At 42.0% G+C, this 26,789-nt stretch overlaps 2 long non-coding RNA genes and 1 pseudogene across 2 annotated transcripts in view; 2 read left to right on the top strand and 1 right to left on the bottom strand.

Annotated features, from left to right (window-relative positions):
* LOC143664615 (uncharacterized) overlaps positions 1–518 on the bottom strand; it is a 38,657-nt gene extending 38,139 nt beyond the window's left edge. The window contains exon 1 of the long non-coding RNA XR_013166547.1: positions 218–518. This is a non-coding gene — a long non-coding RNA (uncharacterized LOC143664615). The remainder of the gene's footprint in view (positions 1–217) is intronic.
* On the top strand, positions 361–25,623 carry LOC143664616 (uncharacterized). The gene is made up of 3 exons (XR_013166548.1): positions 361–441; positions 24,953–25,012; positions 25,571–25,623. It is a non-coding gene; the product is annotated as an uncharacterized LOC143664616 (long non-coding RNA).
* Positions 13,924–14,580, top strand: LOC143664736 (ornithine decarboxylase antizyme 1 pseudogene; annotated as a pseudogene).
* Positions 25,624–26,789: the final 1,166 nt, after the last annotated feature.

Raw genomic sequence — 26,789 nt, 5'->3', positions numbered from 1 at the left:
GGACAGTGCTCTTTAATGGGCACTTTTGTTTGAGCATCTACTTCTTTCATAGGAAATGGACCCAGGAAATGGAAAAAATAATTGTTTAGCTCAGTTTAATGGATATGTTTCAAATCTAGTACCTACACACTAGACTGTGTGCAATTTGAGGAAAGGATTAGGGCATGATTAAACAATGTCTTTCAGTAGAATGCTGTCAGCTGCAAGTAATAACTACCTCATTTCCCAAATGCCTTCAGCAATAAGGACAATTCTTCACAAAAGGATGTCTTGATGAGGATCGGCTTCAGCGATGGTTACTTCAGTGGTTTTATGATGTCATCACGTCCCCAGGTTCCTTTTTTTCTGTCTGCTCTGCCAACCTCAGTGGTGGTTTCATCCTCTGACAGAAAGATGGCTGCAGCCTTTGTAAGCCTCATAGGCAGATGTGACAACATTAGGGTGAGCGGCTTCCTTCCATGACCCTCTCTTGGGAATCAAGAAATCTTCCCAGAAGCACCTGAGCTGACTTTCTCTCACATCTCATTGGACAGAGTTGGGTCACATGACCTTTCCTTAGCCAATCACTGGGTGAGGGAACTTAAGTCATTCTTGGACCAGTCAGCCCCATCCCTAATGGCGGGGGTTGGGAACGACGCTTCAGTGTGGTCATGGCCGCATGGGGGTGCCTGGGTATTTGGGACAAAATTGGGGTGCTGTTAGGAAGATAGAGGGGGGAAGTGGATGCTGAAGAAATCACCAGCAGCCTTAGATAGGCAAAAAATGTAAAGGAAATTTCACGAATATTTAAGGGAATGAAGGAGCAGTCAGTAAAAATTTCAAGCTAATATAGGCAAAATTCTAACACATAAATTGGAAGCAGTTTGGGGTCTCTGTTACAGGTGATGTAGAGTGGTGCTGGTTGAGGGTCGTAGTTTTCAAGTCAGCTGCTGATTAGCTGACTTAATTGGTGAGGTAGGTTCTGGTTCAGTAAATTGCCCAAGGCACACAGTTTTACTTCCTTAGATTCAGCCCAGATCCAGAGACACTGGGTTGGGTGCCTCAGGTTTAGAGTTTGAAAAGAGATCAAATAATTTGCTCAAGGCTAAGACACTCAAATGCATCTACTTTCAGCATAAAATTGCATTCAACTTTTTATTATGCGGAAGACTTCTTTCAACATACTAAGTATTACTGTGGAATGAGAAAATATTGCATTAACAGTTGACATCAGAATGCCTGTTCAGAAATAACCTGCTTTCCTTAAGAAAAATACATTTAATTACAAGCAAGAGACAAGGAAAAAAAAACAAAACTTCTGACTGCCTTGAATTAGACATAATCAGAATTTGGGAGTGGAGGGAGGAGGGAGGGGGATGAGAGGGGGTAGTCAGAAATGGAGGTGAGATTTTTAAGAACAGATGTAGAGTATTAATTGTCAAGATATTGTGAGTAGGTGCTTGGGTTAAACCATTGTTGTGAATCTTCAGAATCTAGTAAAATCTGCTATACACTCGGTGATCTTCTGTAATTCTTTTTAATCATAAAAGGAGCCGAGTTTAAAGACCTGGGGCAAAGAATTTCAGATCAGGAATAGCAAGAGAAGCACATACCATTTTAGCTATATACTGATCAAAAGTGACAAATGTGTCCCTCAATTCATTACATCTTTAGGTCATTGGCTTTGCAAGATGAAAGGGGTTCCTGCTTTCTCTGAGAAAGGAGTTACCTTGGAACATCCTAAAGGGCAGAAAAGGAAGGAAGAAACATGGGACCGCAATTTGCAAATAGGGGCTGGGTGGAAGTACTTAATCAAACCAGCAAGGAGAGGGGACCAAGACATTTCTCCCTGACCCAAACTCCCTCAGCACATTATTTTGAGAATACAGCAAAAGTATAATATTTAACTGCAAAAAATTAAATGTGTCTGCATAGGAGATATACCATGAGCAGCATTCAAAATGAGCAACAAGTTTGGAAACTATTTATGACATACATGGCAGGGAGTTAGTCTCTTTAGCATAGAAAGAACACTTTCAAGTCAAGAAGGCAAACCTCTCACTAGAGAAATTGACTATCTCTAATTGACTAATGACACAATTAGAAGCTGCATTAACAAAAATATACTTACAGTGAATTCCAAAAAACAAAGACATGATACCCTCCCCTCCAAAATGAAAAAAAAAAAAAAAAACCGTGAAGGTCAGAAGAAAATGTTAGAAATGTAAGACAAAATCAGCAGAAACTGCAGACAGAGGAGATCATTAAGCAACCTTTCTTTTCTTTGAGAGTCAAACAAGCATGAAATAAGAACAGACAAAGGAAAAATGGATTAAATGATTGTTGAGCTCAGTTTAATGGATATGTATCAAACCTAGCACCCACAAACAAAGAATATGCATTCTTTTCAAGTTTCTCTGGGACAGTTTAAGAAAATGACCACTCTGATCCTTAAAGAAAAATCTCAGACAAAGCTCTTTCAAAATTAGAAAATTTATTGAGTGCATTCTTTGACCATGTAATAGCAATTTGAAACAAAACTGTACTCCTAAAATAACAATAAGAATAAATCTCTGGGAAATTGAAAACACTAATGTAAGTGACTCTTGAAAAGAGGAAATTAAAGCCTAACTGTGGGCTGTTAGGATGAAAACATACCAAATCTTAAAAGATGTGGTAAAAATTGAACTCAGAGAAAAAGAGCCTTGAATTCTTGAATGAATGAAAATAAATGAGCAGAGCATCCCATCAAATAAAGGGGGTGGGGGGAAGGGGCGGGGAGAGGGAATTATAAAGTAAGTCTTTACAAAGAAGGCATTCCTAAAACAAAAGTATGATTAATCAGTCAGACATAAAAAAAAACAAATAACCAGTAGAATTGACAAATCTGAGAACTGATTTTTTGAAGGACCAGATTAAGAGAAAATGTTCTGGAAATTCTAATTTTTGAAAAAGAAAAACACATACATGCCTTTAATATAATTCAAATATCTTGTTAACTGGTATAGTAGTAAACAATCAGATCAGTGGAATGCAGTACAAGGTCCTGAAACAGAAGTAAGCATAATACAAATGAAGTATTGAAAAACTAGGATAACACTTAAATCAGAGAATAAATAGAAATATTGGAAAATGAAACATGAATTTTAAAAATTTATTTCCCTAGCTTAGATGATCTTTTCCCTCCTTTCTAAACTGCCAGAAACTGAGTCTATTTAGATACATGGAGGGGACACCTTGAGCCAAGGATTGAAGACTGCTGGCTGGCAGGAATGTTTTATGTTATTAAATACTCAGCTCTCCTCACTTCTCCATGGCTTGTTGTTCAGGCAGCCCTGTCATCCACCCAAATGATTTTAAAAAATAAGAGGCCATAGGTCATGGAAACCCCAATTAAAATACATATGTATATATTTCCCTACCCAACATTATGCTAAAATGAATTCAAAATTATTTAAAATCCAAAGTGCACAAAATAAAACCATTATCTGGGAAGTTATATGACTGAATAATGAATACTCATGAGTAAAAAATTGCTTTCTGGCCATGACAACAAATTGCAGAAACCTAAAGGAAAGGACCCATGATTTTGACTATATATTTAAATGTATTCATTTATTTAGTCAATAAATAACGAATGTCTCCTATGTCCAAGCTCTGTTAGAGGCACTCAGGGAACATCATTGGACAAAAGCAACAAAAAATTGCTTTCACCCCGGATAGGCAGCAATAATAAATTTGAGAGGCCATTAAACATACTCTGTACCATTTCATCTCTTCAATCATTGGGCAAGCACAAAGTAAAAGAATCACAGGTGTTCCATCAGATGGGTCAAAATTAAAGAAGGATGATGGTGTGCTGGTTTGTGGGGTTTGGGAAACGTGGCACTTGATGTACCAATGGGGTGGACATAACTAAGTACACCAGGACAAACTTTAAATCTGTGCTGTGGTAGTTTGAAGGCTGTAGGTACCCCAGAAACCATGCTCTTACACCTAATCCATCCTTGTGGGTGTGAGCCCATTGTAGGCAGGACCTTTTGATGAGGTTACTTCAGTTTAAGGTGTGACCCACCTCAATCAGGATGGGTCTTATTCCTGTTACTGGAGTCATTTTTAAGCAGAATGAAATTCAGACCCACAGAGAGAAAGTCACAGGGGGAGCAGACAGAAGCTGAAAATCAGTGGAATGTGGAATAGAAGAGAGAGGCCGCCATGTGCCTTGCCATGTGACGAGCTAAGGACCGAGGATCCCCAGGAGACTGCCCTCAGATATCAGGGATTAAACATCCCCTTAGTGATGCCTTGATTTGACCCTCAAAACAAATCAGTCATTTCCCATTCTTTAAATTGAACCATTGCATTGATATTTGACTTGAGTAATCCAGGAAACTAAACATATGCCAATTGCAAGACAAATTTATGGTTTTAGAGAACCAGGAAACTCTAGAATACTAAGGTTCTCTTTCTTGATCTGGATGGTGGCACATGGGGGTGTTCGCTTTGTGCAGATTCATTGGAATGCATTTTTTTGCACATGTTTTTTACTTCAACATAAATTTCTAAAGAAAACACCTTCCATCTGGTACAGCAGTTCTCCTTCTATGGGCAATAGAAGCTGTGGTTAAGCAGGTACAGATAACAGTCGCTGAGACCCATCCTCTAGAGCCAAGAAGGGTGTGCCTGAGTTTTGATGTCCCAGGGATGCAGGAATAACTTGGGCTGCCCTTTTGGCACCGTAGTCAACAATGCATACCAAGGACCAGCAGTAGCGAGAGCAATTGGCAGAGGCTCTCTTGAGACTGTTGGGTTTCAGCCACCTATGGGCACTTTTCCTTAAAGAGCATGGGCTAAAAGGGGAACCAGCTTTCCCATTAAATGAAAAACTATCATGTGGGGTTGGTGGTTCCAGAAAATCCTATTCCACAAATAACCGATAGAACTGCCTACAGGAGATACCTAATGACAGGAGTTTAAGATTTCATCTTCGTATATAAGTAGAAGACTTTCAAGGACAGGAGAGAGGCTGCAGAAGCCAATACGGTCAGCCAATGTTTAATTTATCTGGATATCCCCTTAACGTGGTGATGGTAACATTCTCGCTCCATGGTACAGACGATGAAGCTGTGTCTTGGAGAGGTAAGGTCAGTTGCTTAGAACATTCACACCTGGTGGTCGTGTGCTGCTCCAAAGCCAGGGGTGTAGATTTGGGGTTCACTCCCCTCTGTCAATCCTGGGTGTCTCTGGCTAAATCTTTATATAAATTCAAGGTTGGGCTTTCATTAGGGGAGCTTATGGAACACCAACCACATTTTTACAAGAAACGGGATTAGCAACCAGAAAATGAGTTCTGTGGCTAAGGAAAAAAACAAAACATTGCTGGTAAAGGGAAGACAGTTTGCCTGGCTAGCTTTTTCTGCTCCTTCCAGTCCCAAGTTAAATGTCACCTCCCAGGAGAATTTTTTGCTGACCACTGCCCCCACTTCCCCAGCCAGTGCCCTGTTCCCCCTCCCCAGCACTGATTGCGATGGATGAGTGACTTTGTGTTTGTTTCATGGCACAATGATAATTTTATCACTGATGGGCCACCCATACTTAGAGCAGCCCCTTGCATATCGTAGATGCTCAGTGAAGTGTTAGGCTTAAATAAATGGGCAGTTTATTTATACTCTACTCCATTTTTCTATCCTTAAAAGAAGTGAGACATTCCATTTTAAAATTCCCTAAGAAGAATGCAACCGTTTGGATTGCATTAAATTCTCTTAGAAGAATGCAGCTATTCTAAATGTTTGCCTCTGGCCCCTAGGAAGGTAGATAGGTGGACACAGGTCAAGGAACTAAGGCCTTGGGAATTGAGAAACCCAGGTTCAATACAACTGTGTGACTTCGGACGTGTTTCCACATCTTTCTCAGCTTTAGCTTCCTTGTGCTTCGATTGGAGAGTGATAACACCCATCTGACAAGCAGGTGATCATACAATTTATCATCTAAATTGGGACATTTCTGAAAGGGGAAAGGTGCTCCATGAATAATGCTTCTGGGACAAATGTCAACTGGGACTGTCCCAGCCTGGGAACTCAAGATATACACTTAGCAATTGTCAAACTTGCTGGATGCCTAGAATGATATCAAGAGCTGGGCTTAGATTGGGGTTCAGGAAGTGGTCGTCTTCTTCTCAGTGCTTCTCTGTTGGCTCTGTTATGGGTGCCAGGGTTGTGTTTGGGCACCGCTTGGTTGCCCAAGTGTTTGGGCACTGCTCAAACTTGGTTGTGCAGTTAGAATCACCCAGGAGCTTAAAAGAGACAGATGCTTGTGTAATTGGTCGGGGGTGCAGCCAGGAATCAGTTTTTCAAACTCCCCAGGTGATTGCAATGCAAAGCCAGGTGAAGGAGCTCCAGGGGCACGTAATTAATGCCAGGTGAGGCTGCCCTCCACCTTGCCCTTCTCTTCTTAATCACCAACCCCCTCCCCTCTCCCCCCCCCCACCAAACACACACGCATACCTGTCTCAGTGTGCCTCAGCTGCTATGACAAATGCTACATAATGGGTTGGCTTAACCGGAATTTTTTAGCTCATGCTTTCAGAAACTAGGAGTCTGAAATCAAGTTCAAAATCCAGGTATCAACAAGGCTTGCTTTCTCCCCCAAATCTGTAGCATTCTGCTGCTGGCTGACAGCAAACCTTGGGGTTCCTTGGCTTGAATCCCTTCCTCCTGGCATGGTGATATCCTCTCCTTTCTCACTTCAGTGACTCTGGGGTTCCCTTTATAAGTCTCCCAGTGATCCAAATAAAGACTCACCCTCACCCCTTAACTGAAAATAACATCTTCAAGGGGTCCTGTTTACGATGGAGTTACACTCTCAGGGACGTGGGTTCAGACTGAGGACATGTGTTTGTTGGGGTACTTAATCCAACCTTCCACACTGCCCCAAATCTTTTTGTTTAAGAAAAATCCATTTACTCCTTATCTGAGTCATCCGAATCCACGTGAAGACTGGGCCAAAGAGAACTTGCCCAAAGGGAAGGAATGATTTTAAAATTAACAGCCTTTCAGCAGAGCAAAAATCGGTCACAGATTTGGAGAGTACCTGAAGCTCGAGGGTGCTAGTGCCTGCAGCGAAGGCTTTCGCTGATAAAGCACAGGTGCTGCAATGCCAAAACGCCAGGCGCCTTTTTGACCGATTCTGACATCAGATGATGGTTTCCTGTCTGAGCTTGTGGCTGGGATATCTCCAAGCCCTTGTTCCCCCAGGAGCTGAGCCCTCCTGATGCTGGGAGGTTGTGACACGACTGGGAGGAAATAGCTTTGCATTCGCCTTTTTCGTGATATAAGCATTAAACTGCGGGCTTTGCAGCAGGCCCTCCCGAGACCCTTTCTCCCTCTTGGCGCGATGCTTGCCTCGCACAGACTCAGGAGGATCCTTCTTCTCTGTTTTTAAGATCAATACAGCCCGTCAGAGGCCCACAGGACTGTGGTGTGGCATGCGTCACATTCCTGGAGTTCAATTTTGCTGTTTGCTCCCCAGTGGGGTCGAACTCCCGAGCACAGAAATTGAGTTTATTACTACATGAGGCAATGGCAGCCACCAAATATGGTAAAGATTAGCCGCCCCAGTCTCTGGAAGCCATGATTAAACTGGTTCCAAACTTCCTGTGACAGAACTGGTCATTCTTGAAATACAAGAGGAGAGAGTCAGGAAGTGAAACAAGATGCAAGGGAGGCCGCTCTCTCTTACATAGTTTCAGGAACTCAGGGTCTGTATCTCTTAAATGGTTGCATCTTTATCACAGTGACATTTTCCTGTGCACCAGCCATGGGACAGAATCTGCCCCAGGATATTCAGAGCTTGAGCTTGGGTTGGCACCACCCTGAGCTCTTAGCTGCCTGGAGTCACAGACACCTCCCTACTTGGAGCCTGTCTCCTTGATGGTAGAGGGAAAGAAGGGCCCATTTGATGTCAGCTGTGATGTTGTTTATCCTAATGAACAAACAGGAGCTCTGCTCCTAACAGCAGCCTGTGAAATCGAGTCAACCCTCCCCATTTTGCAGATGAGCACATGGGGCCCAGGGAAGTTAAAGATCACACTCTATTAGTTTCTTGTTGCTGCTATAACAAAGTGCCACAAGCCTAGTGGCTTACAACAATGCAAATGTATTCATTTACAATTCTAGAGGCCAAAAGTCCAAATTGGATTTCACTAGACAAAATCAAGGTGTCAACATGGCCACCGTCTCTCTGGAGGCTCCGTTTCCTTGTCTTTTCCAGTTTCTGGAGGCTGTCCTTGGTCCTCAGCTCATGGCCCTGTATTCCATCTCTCTTTCTCATCCTGCTTCCCTCATCACATCCCCTTCTCCTCCCTTTTATAAGGATACATATATAATGAGGATTACATACTCAGCTGGATAATCCAGGAAATCTCCCCATTTTAAATATCACAAGTACTTAATCACATCTGCAGAATCCCTTTTGCCAGATAAGGTAACCACTCCACAGGTTCCAGGGATCAGGTCCCGGATATCTCCAGGGACCACAGATCTGTCTACCACACTGGTCAAAGCCACAGAGCCGCAGCAGAGCCGGGATACACACCTCAATTTGCCTGAACACAAAACTCATGCTTTTGCTTCTTAAAGGGAAAAATTGAATGACCTAAGAAACCAAAAACATTTCTCATTAAAAACTTAAAACATCACAGGTCAAGTTGAAGCTTCTTTTGGCACCCCTTTCTCCGGCCCACCCTCTGCTTTTTCCCTTCTGCAGAGTCGACACGGAATAAGACAAGAGGGAAGAGTTTAGCAGCACCTGGCCCAGAGGTGGCAGCTAGGGGAGGGTAGAGAAAACGACGTTTGGGGGACCTCAGGGGCATTAGTGACGGCGTGTGGGCCAGGCGCAGCATCTCGTGGCACTTGTTGGAACCACACAGCGTTTACTTTCAAAATGGAAATAGTTACGATTTGAAAACAGGGGAGGTTTTAAGTACCCCCTCCAAAAAAAAAGATTCTGGTTCCTCTTGAAAAATCCCCTTGAAGATTTGGCACGCCTGAACCTGTGTTCTCTTACGGCCTGGATCAGGTAGAGTCATGTCCCTTTAGATGGGGTCTGCATACTTTGCGTCCCGCTCTTCCATTTTCCAGCTGCCTGCCCGACTCCCGACCCTTCCCGTGCTCAGCCTCAGAGATGTGTCCTGGAGAGGTTCGCCTTCGGGCGGAGCACCCCATTTGTCCCCTCTTTGCCCCCGTGCCCTGCACCCATCACTTTGCCTGACCCCCTTTTCAATCCCCTGAGTGCCTCAGAGACAAGAGTGGTGTGTTCTGATCTCTGTAACCCTCTGTTTGCAAATTGAAGTCTTTCAATTAAAAAAAAAATCCGTTTATTTCCCCCGGTCTCAGAAAAGACCAAAATATCCAGGGCACAAGAATTGTATCAGCATGACTGTGATTCTTAGGAATGCATGCAAAACCAGGGTCAAGCGGATAGCTGGCTAGCTATAGACTGATATGGAAAATTGTGGCAAAATGTTAAGAGTTGCTAGATCTGGGAATCTGGGTAGAGGTTCAATCAAGGTGTCAACATGGCCACCGTCTCTCTGGAGGCTCCGTTTCCTTGTCTTTTCCAGTTTCTGGAGGCTGTCCTTGGTCCTCAGCTCATGGCCCTGTATTCCATCTCTCTTTCTCATCCTGCTTCCCTCATCGTATCCCCTTCTCCTCCCTTTTATAAGGATACATATATAATGAGGATTACATACTCAGCTGGATAATCCAGGAAATCTCCCCATTTTAGATATCACAAGTACTTAATCACATCTGCAGAATCCCTTTTGCCAGATAAGGTAACCACTCCACAGGTTCCAGGGATCAGGTCCCAGATATCTCCGGGGACCACAGATCTGTCTACCACAAAATGTTGGAATTCTCCATTTGGAGTTGTATTATTTTGCAACTGTGCTATGAGTTTGAAATAATTTCCAAATGAAAACTTTGAAAACAGCAATGATGAAACAGGGTCAAGGGCAGAAAAGATGATGCCCTTCCCCCCAATATCATCTTCTACCTACTGTCCCCTCCCCCACAGCACCCCCCATTTGCCAGAATCTCCATTTACAGTGGCCCATAGCTCTTGTTCTAAATATCCATTCCCTTTTTCTAACCGGTGTGGTTGTTACTTACAGGGCAATAGGCAGTGTATTTAAATTAGAATAGTCCTAGAAAATCCAGAAGTAGCAGGTACTTTTGTTATTATTTTTTCTTAGAAAAGGAACGCTCATCAGATTGGCAAAAATTATGAAAGCTGGACAAAAATCAATTGTCGATGTGAAGCATTAGAACTTCTCATTTATAGGATGAGATAGGGGAAAGAATGGTTGTCTAAGCAATCCTTGAAATAGTGATAACTTAGAAATAGCCTAAAACTGTCCAGTGAGAGCTGCTAAATCATCTCTGTAAAGCTTATGCCATCAGTTCCTATTCACCAGGGACAACTAATGAACTCAGGATCCATGTATCTTAAAATCCATGTTGAACTATGTGATGATATTGTGAGCCAGACTGTACACCATAATGTTTGTATGTTAAGAATGTATGTGCTTGTACATTGTTTTATCATTAAAAATTTAAAGAAAAATCCGTGTTGAGTGTGAACAATAAGCTGCCGAACGATATAAATAGTATGATGGCATACTTAAAAACTTTTAAAACATGCAAAACTCAAAGCTATAGATATTTAGGGCCTTATCTATATATGGTAAACATGCCTAGGAATGATGAAGAGGAAACAAAATCTTAATCATCTACTATGTGCCAAGCTGTTTATATACATCTTTCAATTAATTAAAATATCCTGAAAAAAAAAATAGACAAAGGGCTTGAATAAGCATTTCTGCAAAAGTATCCACATGGCCAGTGAGCACATGAAAAAATGCTCAGCATCATTAGTCATCACGGAAATGCAAATCCAAACTGCACTGAGATACTGCTTCACGCTTACTGGAATGGGTCATTATTGAAAGAAATTGAAAATAACAAGCGCTGTTGAGGATGTGGAGAAATTGGACCTCATATATCATTGGTGGGAATGTAAAGTGGTGTAGTCACTGTGAAAAAGTTTAGGAGTTCTTTAAAAAGTTAAGTAGATCTACATTATGACCTGGCAATTCCACTCCTGTGTAATACCCAAAGTAATTGAAAACAGAGCCTCCAACAGACAATTGCATGCCAACGTTCATAGCAGCATTATCACCATAATTAAAAGGTGGAAACAACCTAAGCATCCATCAACCATGAATGAATGCACAAAATGTAGTGTGTGTATATCATGGAATAGTATTCAGTCATAAAAAAGAACACAATTCTGATACGTGCTACAATATGGATGAACCTTGAAAACATTCTGCTAAATGAAATAAGCCAGGCACAAAAGGACAAATATTGCATGATTCCGTTTTTAAGAAATATCTAGAATAAGCAAATCATTGAGACAGAAATTAGATTTGAGGTTACAAGGAGCTGGGGGGGGGGGAACGGGGGAGTTACTGCTTAATGGGTACACAGTTTCTGTTAGAGTGATGGAAATCTTGGAAATAAATAGTGGTGATGGTTGCACAACATTGCGAATATAAGTAATCCCACTGAGTTGTACTCTTAAAAACAGTTCAAGTGGTAAATATATAAATAAATATATATTACCACAACGTTAAAATTTTTAAAAACTGCACAATCAAATCTGTGCATTTCAATGCATGTGAATTTGACTAAAAATAAATAGAATGGAGAGTAGAAAGTGGTAGAGGTGTAGTGAAATAAGAATGGCAGAATATTGATGGTTAATAGGATGATAGGTACAGGGGGGTTCATAATACATGTTGCTTACTTTACATATATTTAGAATTCTCCCTTATAACATTAAAAAAAAAAACCCAAGTAAAACAATATTGATAATCCATGGGGTTGGGGATCCTATGAAGAAATTGTTACTATCTCTTATTTTGTAGGTAAGGAAATTGAGGCCCCCAGGCATTTCTTGACTTGCACAGGTCAACACAGCTGTTGAAGGGAGAGCTAGGTTTCCAGAGTTAGTGCGGCATTAGAATGCATGTTGTTTCCAAAGGCAGCCCGCAGGCACTAAAGGCAACCTGTTTTCTTGAACATGTCTCCCATGGCTAAGCAATCCTCCCAGTCCATCTTCATATCTCTCATCTCTCCCTGGCCCCTCGCCCCAGGTCCTGCCTTCCACTCAATATCCTTGTCATTTCCCTGGCATCTCTGACCCCAGCCCAGTCCCAAAGCAATCAGGGACCTCTGGTTTAAGAGAAGAGTCTGAACACATCTGGTTGTTTCCAGATTCCCTGTAAGCTATCAGCTATTGATGCTCCCTGCCGTAGGGACACTGGGTGCTGGGGGAGCTCCGGCAAAAACTCCATTGGCTGCTGGTAGGATCATTGACTGCTCTACCTGGGTCTGATTCTCTCTCTTTCTCAACTGCTCCTGGGAAACAGGCAACAGAATCCATTCTTCTTATGCCATCTGTCTGCCCCAAGTCCTGGTTCAGATCTCGTCCTTGCTCACTGGGCTATGTACTCATCAATTGTTGTCTCCAGTCTTACCATCTCAAGTCCACACCATGCACAGACAGCCAGAATGAGCATTCAGTCATTCAACTAGCTTTTGCTGAAGACCTGCTCAGTGCCAGACCCTGTTTAGGACATTGGGTTTCAGAGGTCGAGAAGATATAGTCAGTCCCTGCTCTTGAGCGGCTTAAAGAATAATAGATGATCAAAAATATACCTTGGAAGGAACATGATACTTCTTTTGTTAAAAATGCTCAGTTGACTTCCTGGGTCCACTGATCAGACCTTTTGTGGGAGGTGCCTGGGTATCGGCATTTCACAAGATCCCCAGATGATACCAGAAAAATATGGTTTGAGAACCCTTGATCTAGAGAGTAAAGTCCAAGCCTTTTGATTGAATTTGAAAGTTCTTAATTACCTGGCCCCATCAACTCCCGACGCTCCTCCTTAGCTGCCCCCCTTCTGTGCATCTACAGCTGCACTTACCTGCTGTAGATCATTTGCTCGGAATGTTCCAGACAGTCCTGCTCAGATTAGAAGTATTTCAGAAGTTTAAATATTTGATCTCTGGAAGAGCACAGTAATTAAAAAAAGAGGTGCCAAAATACATACCTATATCTATACATTGATTGATATGTATACATATACATCAATCATACATTTTTGCCCAACTGCAGTTCAACCTAATAAAACAATTGTTTTGCACTGAATTATATGAGCAGCTGAAGACACTGATGAGTTGTACATTTCCAATAAGACAGCCACATCATCACTGCAGCCACCCTTTACCTTCTGCACAACCTGATTTGGTCACACCACCATGTGCTGTTACAGTAGTGGGATGGAGGGCTTGTGAAATGGAATGTTATGAAAATCACTCAAATCAATTCCACCATTGGCTGTCTCCAGCATTTGGACATCTGGATCAATGATCTCCTCAGGATCCCCCAGATAGACTCCTCTGTCTCATGCCTCTGAGCCACTGCAGATGCTCATTCATCTGCCTAAAATGCGTGTTCTCCTCCTTTGCTTTTGTAACCCTCTATTCTTTATCAAAGTTATCTCCTCTGCACAGCAGCCCTCTTTGCTCTTTGCTCCCTCCCTTTTACCTCCATGACAGATTAGGACTTTAATTCTTATCTGATTTGCAGCCTGTGCTACAAGTTTACTACCTTAATAGGTATCCTGGAGTTCACTAGCTCCAGTCCCAGCTGTTCACGCAGGGATTCCAGTCCCTTCCCAGGACCCCCAGATGTTTTGGGGTGATCTGTTTCACGAGACCCTTGGTCAAATTCCCGCTTTTGAGTGAACAGCAGCCAGCAACGGCAGCCAGGAGAGGCACCACGGAGGCTGGCCTGGTTTCGGATCCCAGCGGCTGCATGGCCGAATCCTCTCTGCAGCGGACCCTCAATAGCCACCGCCTCACCCAAGAGAAAGAGGGTAAACCCGGCACCAGCTGCACGGCCCACCTAGCCACAAAGGCTGCCACAGCCAGAGTCCCAGGGGCTCCTTTAACTGCTTTGGTAACCAGGGTCCAGGGCCTCGGTGGTACCCCTGCTGCCCCTCACTGTCCTTCACCTGCAGATTCCAGGTGGGCGAGGGAATAGTCAGAGGGATCACAATTTTTCAGCTAATTTATCTTACCCTGATCATTGGTTGAATGTCGGAGAATAACTAATATCTAACAGTAAGAGGAGAATTGGCAATGACCAGTGCAGGCTCAGAGATGCCAAATACATTAAGTAGAAACAGCGACCGCCTCTACTCCAACCTCGCCAAGTGCAGTAAAGACGCTTTTGCAGTTCTCCTCTGGTTTGCCATGGGGACAGGTCTACATAGAACACATTTTTATTTGCTTCCTTAAGAACCTAAATGACAGAGCAGCCCTGCTCTGCACTTTCAGCTTTTCCAGCTTTGGGACTGGGAGGCAGGGCATGCCCTTGCTTTCAAGAGACCTGACACGTGCCTTGTGGACTAAATGTTTTGGCAAGAGGCTTCTGGGCAGGGGAGAAGGAGGGACAGCCCCGCCGCCTTAGAGCTTCACTGTTGTCTGCCAAGGAGAATGGAGATGACACCTCGGTGGCATTCATTTAAATGTCGTGCTTTGTAGGAGATGTTGTGACCAAGGGCTAGGCTGGTGAAAGGCTGACATGTCAGAATCGTTCATCTCTTCTGCATTTGCCTGCATGTTGTAATTGTGCAAATAAATGCCCACTCCAAAACAATTTCCCTTTTAGAGTATTAAAGCTTCCCTTAACACTAACCTTACATTCGATATTTTTTGCTTTATCCTTTGGGAAAAAAAGAAGGTAATAAATGCAAGTAGGACTACTAATGATTATTCTAAAGTAAGCCGCAGGAAGATAGGTATACATATTTTTCAGAAAGATAAATTCCCATCGTGCCCTACAATGTGTAGATTCTTGCAAGGTTCTTATGAGAAACGTTTGTTCAAAATCAGGCAGCTCCGATACATCCCAGAGTAATCTGGGCAGAAGATAAAAAAGTATTTGTAAAGTCCTCTTGGGGGAAAAAGGTGGAAATATTAAACTTTTCCACCTGGGGAAAACCTGATATTCTTGCAAGCATTGGGGACTGCCAAGGTGAGGGGCCAGACCCTTGATCTTGGGTCTTGCCCTTACGAAACTTATTCCTGCAAAGGAGAAGCTAAACCTACTTATGATTATGCTGAAGAGTCACCCCCAGTGAACCCTTTTGCTTTTCAGATAGGGCCTCTCTCTCTAAGCTAATTCCACAGGTAAATTCACTGCCCTCCCCTGTACATGGGACATGACTCCTAGGGGTGTAAATCTCCCTGACAATGTGGGACAAGACTCCAGGGGATGCGCCTGGCCCTGGCATTGTGGGATTGAGAAAGCCTTCTTGGCCAAAAGGGGCAAGAGAAATGAAACAAAATAAAGTTTCAGCAGCTGAGAAATTTAAAATAGAATTGAGAGGTCGTCTGGAGGTTATTCTTATGCAGTGTATAGATATTCCTTTCCAGTTTTTGGTGTATTGGAGTAGCCAGAGGGAAATACCTGAAATTGTTGAACTCTAATCCAGTAGCCTTGATTCTTGAAGTTGATTGTATAACCATATAGCTTTTAGGGTGTGACCGACTGATTGTGAAAACCTTGTAACTATCACTTCCTTTATCCAGTGTATGGACAGATGAGTAAGTAAATAAAGGTAATAAATAAATAAATAAATAATAGGGGAAGATGGGGGGTATGGGATGTTTTGGGTGTTCTTTTTTACTTTTATCTCATGTTTGTTCTTATTTTTATTTATTTATTTTTTGAGCAACAAAAATGTATAAAAATCAATTGTGATGATGGATGCACAGCTATATAATGATACTGTGAACCATTGATTGTATGCCTTGGATGATCATATGATATGTGAATATAATGTGTCAATAAACTTGCATTAAAACATCTGGCAGCTAACCCAAATGTCCATCAACAGATGAACAGATAAACAAATTGTGATCTATCCATACAATGGAATATTATTTGGCCATAGAAAGGAATGAAATTCGAAGTCATTAAGCTAAGTGAAATAAGCCAGACACGAAGGGACATATTACAGAATCCAGTTTCTATGGAATGTCCAGAATAGGCAGATCTATAGAGACAGAAACTAGGTCAATGGTTGCCAGGGGCTGGGTGGGGGGTGGGGAATGGAGAATGACTGTTAACCAGTACCGGGTCTTTTTTTGGGATATTGGGAATGTTCTGGATTTAAATCATGATGGTTGCCTAACTTTGGGAATATATTACAAAGTACAGAATTTCATACTTCGAAAAAGTGGATTTTTATGGTATGGGAATTTATCCCAATTGAAAAAATATCATGCCACTACTAAATTGCTGTAACAGAATAGAGACACTTGATTAAACTTGCCTGCACCGTGATGAGGTGTTAACTGAAGTTTCCATGTCACAGCTGGGAGAGGATACGAGAAGGTAAAGATCTCCTCCCCTTTTCAAAGCAGATACCTGATTGAGGGTGAAACCCAAAGGTCCACCCTCTAAAAGTTGAAAGGGTTTGAGTCCACTCAGAAATATGCAAAGAAGGGAACCTCAAAAGCAAAGCAATAAAGCCAGAATGATCTTTTGGCCTATTTGCCGAAGATTGGGGTCCCATCTCACACCTGCTCTCCCAGTGTAATTATTAATTCTCTTCCTCCAAACTACAGTCTTGGATGATAGATTATTTCGTTACCCTAACTAAAACCTGTGGGGAAATAGCTGGGTGTGATTCAATGCCATATTGAATATAAAATAAAGGGCAAGAAGGCAATTTGTGTCCTGCCCTCTAAGTCTCTGTGTGTTCTGAAACTTCTGTCTTGTAACTTATACCATAAGAACCAAAATTAGGCGAAGTCTTGAAAGACTTATTTCATTCAAGTTTCCAGGAGGGATCTTCCCTGCACCCAAAAATTAATACTGTCTCCATTTCTCAATGACTGTTGCCTCTGTGAGAAAGGCTTTTTTGCCTGATAATATATTTTGTATTTTGCCAAGTATGTGTTTATATATCTGTCCACTCCATTCAACCATGAGCCCTTCAAGGTCAGAGACCATATTCTCCATGCATCCACAACCCAGCAAAGAGTCTGGCATAGGAAGACATTAAGTAGTATTTGTTGAATGAATTAACTGAAATCTATGCATCTCGCTCTCTTCCACCAAACATGGATAACTGTGGATTTGATAAACGATGACAAAAATGATTTCACCTTCATTGGAAGTTGTGCTCAACTGTTGAAAGAGGGAAGGGTTGTGTTTTGTAATGTATTTTAATTCACAAAAGTCATTAAATTTCTTCTACAGAATTGGTTAAATTGGAGAGAATCCTAACAGTGGTATGCCTGGTCTGAAGAAGTCAACTCTAAATCCTGGTCATGGGTTGAACTAATGAGATACGGCATTTAACCCCATTCATCTATTAACCCAAAAATTTGGCCAAAAGCGGCAGAGTATGATATAGACCCTCACCTCTGCTCAATCTGGAAAGATATGGTTAGAAAGCTAAAAGTTAAGAAAGGGTAGTTTTGCTTTACTTTTATTTTTTTGAATGGATTTATTTTGTGCCAGATAAAGAGAGTTGAGATGCATTTTGCAATGGGAACTTATTGCTTTTGTTTCCTAACTAGCCCACCTTCTGTGAACAGTGCTTTTCTTTCTCTTAGGAGCCACTTCTCCCCCTACTCCAATCCTGTGGTTCCATCAGAGGCATCATATTCTCCTAGAACTCTGTCCCCTGATTGCCCCAGACACTCACTGTGCCAAGTGGACCTCTTCATCTGGATTAGAAAGAGTGGTAGAAATTGTTGGTGTGAAGCTTGAAAGAGATTGGGGTCACATTGTTCTTTTGTAGATGAAAGCCGGTTGATTAATGTTTGCATGGCCTCTCCTTTTCCATCCATTTGCTCTCCCATTTCATTGAGTTTGAAGTAAGTTTCTTATAAGCATCATAAGGTTGAGTCATGTTTTCTTTAATTTGCTCTACCAATCTCTGTCTTTTGATTGGTGCCTGTAGAATCTTGCTCACACATGGTTCAGTAGTCAAAGTCAGGTTTTGGAGGGGGATGTTGGACCTCTAAAAGAGGATTCCCCACAAAAGAGCTGGAAACCTGGAGTGGAAAACCAGATTCAACAGCAGGACAGACGGCCTTCATTGTTCTGTCTGGCAAGTCCAATATTTAAAGAAATTATTGATACATACATGCTTAGATCTGCTGTTTTCTTACTTTTTTTCCCTCTGATTCTCTTTCCCATCTCACTTTCTGTGGGTTACAGGAATGTATTTTAGAATCCATCTTGATATATTTAGTGTTTTTGAGTATCTCTGTGTAGTGGTGGCTTCTAGGTATTAGAATATGAACATGTAACTTAAATTGTCTACGGGTATCAACATTTTGCCCCTTCGAGTGAAGTGTAGAAATTTCATTTCCCTTTTGATGAAGGGTGTGACTAGTGTCCAACTAAAAAGTTTACCTTCCCCACTTTCAATATCATTGTCTCAGATATCAGACGGTATTATAATTTTTGTTTCAGTCCTTAAATATGTGATTTGCAAAACTTATGAGGAAAAAGATAGTCTGTCGTATATTTCCATTTTTTGCCCGTTCTGTTTTTACTTCTTCACTCTTGATGGCCCAAGATTCCTTCTTTTATCATTTCCTTTCTGTTTGAAGACTTTCCTTTAACCAATATTTAAGCTAGTGAAAATTCTTTTCCTTTTCTTTTGCCCGATAATGTTTTTATTTCTCCTTCATTCTTGAAGGATGGGTTCACCAGACATAGACTTCCATTGAAAGTTATTTTCTTTAAGCATTTGAAAATTGTGCCTGTTCCTTCTGGTCTCCATGGTTTCATACGAGAAATCTGCTGTAATTCAAATTGGCATTTTCTTATAGGGAAGGTGAATTTTTTATCTGGTTACTTTCAAGAATATTTTGTTTTTCTTCCATTTTCAGAAGATTAATTATGATGTATTTTTATTTGGGTTATCCTTTCTGGGGTTCGCTCAGCTTCTGTGATTTCTTGGTGTATCTCTTACAACAAATTTGGACATTTTCATCCATGATTTCTTTGAAGCTTTTTCAATTCACTCTCTTTCTCTTTCCTCCTCAGACTCAGATGATGCAAATGTTAGGTTGTTTATTATTCCACAGGTCCCCGAAGATCAATCCATTTTATTTCCAGTCTGTTTTCTCTCTGTTGTTCAAACTGGGTGAACTCTGTTGCTCTGTTCTCAAGTCCACTGAGTCTATCCTCTGTCATTTCCACTCTACTATTGAACCCATCCAGTGGGTTTTTTTATTTCTCTCATTGCATTTTTTTTAGTATTATTTTTAAGATGGGCAGGCTCTGGGAATCAAACCCGGGTCTCTGCCATGGCAGGTGAGAACTCTGCCACTGAGTCACTGTTGCACTGCCCTCTGTCATTGTACTTTAAGTTTGATAATTTCCTTTTTTTTTTCATAGCTTCTATTTCTTTGCTGAGATTTTCTATTTTTTCATTCATTTCAAGAGCTTGTATAATTGATTGTTGAAGCATTTTTTTAAAATCTTTGTCAAAATATAATGCCAACATTTGATTCATCTTGGTGTTGATATCAGTTTATTATCTTTCCTCACTTGCTTATGGTTCCTGGAATGTCAGATGATTTATGATTGTATCCTGGACATTTTGTCTGTTATGCTCTGAACAATAGATCCTATTTAAATCTTTTCTTTTAGAAAAACATACCCTGTTTAAAAAGTACATAGGCCTTGGCCTAATTTTTGTGGGCTGAGCTTTCAATAGCCATTAGTTTTCACAGCATTTGCAATGTTATTTTGGTCTGTTTAGTTTATCTGATGCCACTAGGGCTCTCAGTGGTCCCTGCTGGTGCCACCTGAGGGACTGGTTCACCTGGTGTCTCTCAGTAGGCTGGGAATGTGGTGGGATCACCCCTGCTGGTGCCTCCTGGCTGCTGTGGTGCCTCTGGGTGGGGGAAGAAAATCTCAGGCTCACAAGGCCAGAAGACTTCCTGGAGCAGGAGGCCTGCTATAGCTGAGCCTCTCTTGCCAGTTCCTCCCACCTGCCCTAGTATCTCTTGGTGGAAAGGAGGAGTCCCAAGCCTGGTAGAGATGGAGAATGCCACCCTCGGCTGCTTGTTTCTAGCAGGATTCCCAGTGGATCTCCCTTGCTGTCAGGCTATCCCGATATTGTCTGAGGGACTTCTCTGTTAGACACAGGGGAAGAATGAGTGTACCTGCGCTACCTTCTGTGGCTAGGTTGGGAGTTGGAAAACGCTGGGTCTGAGTGGACTTCTTGTGGCAAGACTCAAGATGCCACAAGATTTACAACAAATTTGGACATTTTCAGCCGTGATTTCTTCGAAGCTTTTTCAATTCAACTCTCTTTCTCTTTTCTTCTCCCACTCAGATGATACAAATGTTAGATTGTTTGTTATTATCCCACAGGTCCCTGAGGATCAAGTCATTTTATTTCCAGTCTGTTTTCTCTCTGTTGTTCAAATTGGGTGAATTTCTGTTGCTGTGTTCTCAAGTTCATTTTATTTAGAACTCTACACGCAGCTGCTTTGGGGAGACTCAAGATGCCCAGCTGCTATGCTATACCTCTAGTCCTGGGGGCCTGAACCGGCTTTCCTTCTTTTACCACCTTTCAAGGTTCTCCTTTGGTTGTCTCTTGTACTATTTCCAGCATTTAGAGTGATGTATACCAGGAAAAGCAGGCAAAAAACAGTTCTATCCAGTTTGGCCGGACTGTAAGTTTGATGAATAAATTAAAAGGAAATTCATTTTGTAGCAAGGGAGAATGAAGCTGACCCACAGACGAAAACAGAGATGAGTGTCTATTTGTGTTCCTGAGTTCAGGTGCTACCTACCCTTACTGAAATTTAGTCTTTCATCCTCTCCTTGGATTCCATTTGCTGATCAGCCCTTTTTTGTCTGTTTGTTTAACTAGTTTGATTTGGGTTTCTGTCACTTGCCAGCAGAGAGTCTAATGGGTTTGATCAAAAGAAATTGCTGTGCAATTTTTGCAATGGTCAGTGAGAGGGAGGGGTAAGAGTATGGGATACATGGTTTTTTGTTATGTCTTTATTTCTTTTTCTGGAGTGATGCAAATATTCTAAAAACAATCACAACAGTGAATACACAGCTATGTGATGATATTAGCCATTGATTGTATACTGTGGCTGAACTGTATGGTGCATGAAGATATCTTAATAAAATTTTTTTTTTTTTAATTTCCGGCTGGTCCAAAGCCTCAGCCATAGCAGCAGCCAGTTGTTTTCTTCCAATGCCAGCCCCGTTGCCTGTCACAGACAAGGGTAGATCCTGAGAAGAATCCCCTTGCTGTGCTGGGGATGTATTCTCAGCAATCGGGCTGGATGAGGGGCATTTTCAAAGGAGGAGCAGGAATGACATCTGAGGAAGAGGAACAATTGGGCTGGGAGAGCTGTTTCTGAGGTCCCATCTAATGACTAAATTGGGGTAGGGGCAGGAGATAATAATCAGAAATAAGCCAAGGTGTCTGCACAAAACAGCAGTGTGTAGAGTTCTAAATTGTACTTCCCTTGGGCTTGCTGGCTTATGAATAAAAATGCCTGGCCAGACTGTTGCAGTTGTAAGCTTATTGATGGATTCATAATATTCTCATTGTGGCCTCACTGAATGCATCATAAGAATTTAAAATATCTTCAACTTTGAACTTAAGGCTATTGGATTTCCTTTAACTCCAAAGCCAGTATCAGTCATTCTGCCCAAGAAGACCTATGCATGAGAAAATATCCCCAGACCAGTTGTGTCCTTATAACCAGGCTTACTTCTGGATGAGATGAAAAAACAGTTGGAATTGGAGCCCTTCAGACTGTGCTCAACAATTGAACCTTTACATTTCTGCTTAACACACCGAAGGGAAAAAGGAAAAGGGAGAAAAAAACCAGATGTCTTTCTCCGGTGGGGAGGTGGGGGGGTGAGAAGAAAGGAAAGAAAGAAAAGAAAAAACACACCACTCTAACCTCAACTTTATTTGCATTTTATACATTTTATATATTTCATTTTACAAAAACAGTCAAGCCCCAACCGCAAGATTTCACAGATAAGAGGAAAACCCTGGGCTGTGCTTAATTCAATATTTTTGCAAAATGCTCTTATGGGCAGTCGGCAAGCGGCATCCCAGCCAGACTGACTCTGCTGACGACTCTGAAAAATGTGATTGCGATTCACACTGGGACACCACATCTCAAAACACACCGTGTGTGCGAGGGGCTGTAATTACGAAATGTTTGCATTAAGTAACGTGGGTGCCTAAATACAGATGTTCCTCGTTGACACTAATTGGACCTGACGTGACTTTGGCCTGCTTTATAACAGTTGCCGGAACACGTAGCCTGCTGCAGCGTGCGTTCTCTGAAGGCCTCTGTTTCATATCGCCTGTGCTGGGGAGGGGCGGGGGGTGGGTGGGGAGGGGTGGCTGTGCATTAGCGCTGGGGCCCTCATGTGTCCTGGAGCTTGGTGAGAAATGCCTTTCAGCCTGCTGCGAGGGGTACCTTTCTTGGGGGCTTACCATGCACTTTCATTCAGCTCTTTCTCTTTTTATTTAAAAGGGAAGGTTGTCCCCTAGGAGTGCCCCCGCCCCTGAATGAAGACTGAGTGAAGGTGCCATTTGTTTTCCTGCTACTTCTTAATGTGTCCAAGATGTTCTGTTTCCCTGAAAACATCAGCAAAGAAAGCCCTTCTGTTGGTTGCACTGACGCTCTGCGCTCTCTTTACTCACGGACTTACCCTCCCACCCGAACCCACTGACACGCTGAGTCCTCAAATGCCACAGACTATTGCTTTGAAAGAGTTAACGATGGACAGGCATTTATTGAGCAGCTACTATGTATAAATTCTGCTTTGAATAGAAAACTAAGGTAGACACGTGAAGAGTTTTTGTTGCTGGATTTGTAGGAGCTTGTTTCCTGTTGTTTGGAAAGAGAGAGAGGTTCACTTATGGGACATCTCCTCAGGGCTCAGGCAATGTTCAAAGGGCTTTCAGATGGAAGCTAGGGGGTCAGGGGTTAAAAGGGTGGGCTCTGGAGTCACACTGGCAGGGGTCACCCAGCTTAACCACTACAACCTATGACCTGAACAACATGACTCTCCGTTTCCTCATCTGTAAAAATGGGACCCAAACAGTCTATAACTCCCAGGGTTTGGGAGATGATATAAATGAATTCATGCATATAAAGCCTTCAACACAACTCATCATATAGAAAATGAGTGCTCCATAAAGCTATAAAAACATCAGAACTTTATTCCCTCAAATGTGTTAAATGTCCTTAAAGGTATGGCTCTACCTATCATTTATCTATCTGTTATCTGTCTCTTGATCATCTGTTATCTATCTCTACCTTCTCTATCACCTCCCTATCATCTGCTATCATCATCATCACTTTTTATTGAGTCTCAAGGACTCAAAAGAGATTTGGCTATATTGCTAGTAGAAGAAATCAATGCTGATTTATTAATCTATTTTAAATTAATGAACCATTAGCTTAAAATAAAATTCTATTTAAGGTAATATGGATGCACATTTCTACAAAGAGAATGAACAAAGACTTTAATTGCATAAAAGAGAGATACAAAGATTAGAGTGAAAGTAGTAATAACGTGAACTCTGCTACAAGGAGAGGGATGGGCAGACCTACTTAGGTTTCCACCTGGATTTTTTTCCCCAGGCCCAACAATTATATATCTGTTGAACCTCCCTGTATCCCAGCCTGCCCTGAGGTGCTGCTCCTGGCCCACTGGCCAGTTGTTGGGTAATCACACCAAACTTAATTGTGCAGGACACCAACATTCATTTATTTTGCTCACAATCTGCAATTTGGGCAGGACTCAGGGGGGACAGCTGGTTTCTCCACCCCACAGCATCAACTGGGGCAGCTCAAAGGCTGAAGCAACTCAGAGACAGAGATCTGGAATCATCTGAAGACGCGCTCCCTCACTCATATGTCCGATGGGTCAGTGCTGGCCTGCCTGTGCGGGCACGTAGCTTCCTTACTTCATGGTGGCTGGATTCAATGTGCAGACATCACAAGAGAACACAGCAGAAGTGCATTTGCTTGTATGACTTAGCCTTGAAAGTAACCACTTCCACCATATTCTATTGTTTGAGAGTCACAGAAGCCCATCTAGATTCAAGGGGAGAAAACATAGACCCCACCCCCCACCCCTACCCCTGCCACATGCAATGACAGGACTGTCAAGTAGCACATTATAAGAAGAGCCTGTGGGATGGGTTCTTGAAAAATTATAACTTGTCATAGCTTCTTATTCTGGAAGAACTTTTATTTTTTAATCCCAAAGCATTAGTTCTGAATCTGCATGTTTCCAGGGCATCTGTATTTTGTTTGTGCTTTTCAAGAAACATTTATTGGAATTTTTTTTCCCTCAGGTTGCTCACAGTCTAGTGGAAGAAGCAAGGAAGTAAACATGACAGACTCAATGGGCTGCAAATGCTTTGTTAGAGGGAATCACGGGGTCTGTGGAAGCCAGAGAAGCCTGGAAAGTCTTCAAGGAAGAATGAGTAGAATGTTGAAGGAGAAGGGAGCTAGATGTAGGAATGATGGTGAAGGTGGAGTTATTCTGGAAAGAATAAACAAATATGAACAAAGGCGTAGTGGGGAAAGGTAGCATGGTGTGTTATGGGGAGGCACTGTAATTTCTGTGAAGTTTCATCTGATACACATCTAGATATACTCAGATGTGACAACAGCTTTACCAAGCTAATCTGGGGTCTGTCTGTCACAACAGGTCCTTGGGATGGGAGTATGTATGGTGGGTGGCAGGGATTCCTAAGTCCCATCCTAATAGTCCTAATGTTTTCTGTTTCAAGGATTTCCAACCCTCTGCAGTCTACGTGCCCTGTCTGATGCAACCAGGCCAACTCAGGAAAGTCAGTAACTCTTCTTGATCATCTTTCCAATCTGCACAAAATTAAATCTTGTAAATATTTCTATGGGCCTACTATGTGGAAAACAGTATGCTAGTCTTTATGGAGGGAGATAAAAAGACTAAGAAAAATCCCTGCTCTCAAATTAACCACATCATAGAAAAGTAAAAAAAAACACAACTCCACACGCAACTGGTAATTTTGCTCTATTGTTAATGCTCTATTGTTAAATATCATTTCTCCGATGCCAGACATATTTTCCTTTTCATTCTGTTTCATAAACATCACCATAGCCAAACAATTATTGAGTTCCAGACACAGGTGATGGATGGATGGATGGATAGATGGATGGATGGATGGATAGATGGATGGATGGATGGATGGATGGATGGATAGATGGATGGATGGATGGATGAATGGATGGATGGATGGATGGATGGATGGGTGGGTGGAAGGCTGGATGCATGGTTGGATGGCTGGATGGGTGGATGGGTATATGGATGGGTGGATATATAAATGGATCTGTGGAGGAATGAGGTGCTGACATTTTTGTTCTTTCAGGACAATGCTCACTTAGGAAAGGAGGAGAGAGAGGAAGAACACTTGCAGTGGCTGATATAAATACGGTCACATCTACTCTCTTTTATTGTTTTTTACACTTGGAAGTAAGTATTATCCTTATTTTAGGGATGCAAAATAATGTGGGTCAAGTTGTTAAAATTACTTGCCAGGAACCCCCTGCCGAAGTTATAGAGTTGTGATCTGGATGTGAGTCCATGGCTTTCCAGCTCTTGCCATTGCACTCAGCTGTCTTCACACATCATCCTCATGTAGGTTTGTTTTATGAACAGGAGTGTCTGTGTTTTGTTTTGTTTTGGTAAGCCACCTTCCCGGGTTTTTGTGTTTGTTGTTTGTTTGTTTGAGAATCAAACACTTTGCTAACACCATTAACTTGACTGACCAATGTAGAAGATATTTCTACTTTTAACAGAATTCCCATGGATTTGGGAGTTCAGTCCAGTGTTCAGATGTTGTAAATGCTTCTCATTGGTGAGTGCTACAATTACCAAAGGTGCCATTACTACAAATCACTACCATTAATTGAGTGCTTTCTATGTACCAGACTCTTTTCTTAGTTTTCTCTAGTTTGCATAGTAACTCTAAACAGGGGCAATAACCACCGAGAGGGATTCGGAAGTTCACTGAGGTTAGGTAACTTGCCCCAAATCACAAGCCTGGGAAGAGGAAGAGCCTGCATTTGAACAGAAGCACACTTTGGGGCTCTTTTTATTCATATTTTGACCAAATAACTTCATCAGGGAAATGTGACTGAGATGATTTGTATGATTATGACTGAACTACTTCACTGGGAGTCACCATTTGAAAATTCTGTATGTCTTGTGTGGACAAACCCTCCACCAACTATGAAACCTTTCTGACACTTAGAAAGTTAGCACAGTTTAGAAAGTTTGAGTTTGGAAAAGAAACTGGCCTTTATCGAACCCTCAGCATGTGGGTTCATCTCATTGAGTTCACGTAACCTTCTTTTTAGTAACAAGATCTGCACACATCATACCAGAGGCACAGAGAAACTGAGTGACTGGGCCAGGGTCACACATATGGCAAATGGCAGAGCCAAGGTTACAACTTGTTTGATATCAAATGCCAGTGTTATTAACACCACAAGCCAAGCAAATACTTCACTCCACCATCAGCTTCCAGACTCTGTGAGGCCTGATGAAATGCCATAGCAAAACTGTCTATGTTAGTGATGGGTGAC

This window comes from Tamandua tetradactyla, chromosome 20, assembly GCF_023851605.1.
Source record: "Tamandua tetradactyla isolate mTamTet1 chromosome 20, mTamTet1.pri, whole genome shotgun sequence".
Classification (NCBI taxonomy): domain Eukaryota; kingdom Metazoa; phylum Chordata; class Mammalia; order Pilosa; family Myrmecophagidae; genus Tamandua; species Tamandua tetradactyla.
Note: the sequence above shows the minus strand (reverse complement) of the source record. Positions and strands in the feature narration are given on the sequence as shown.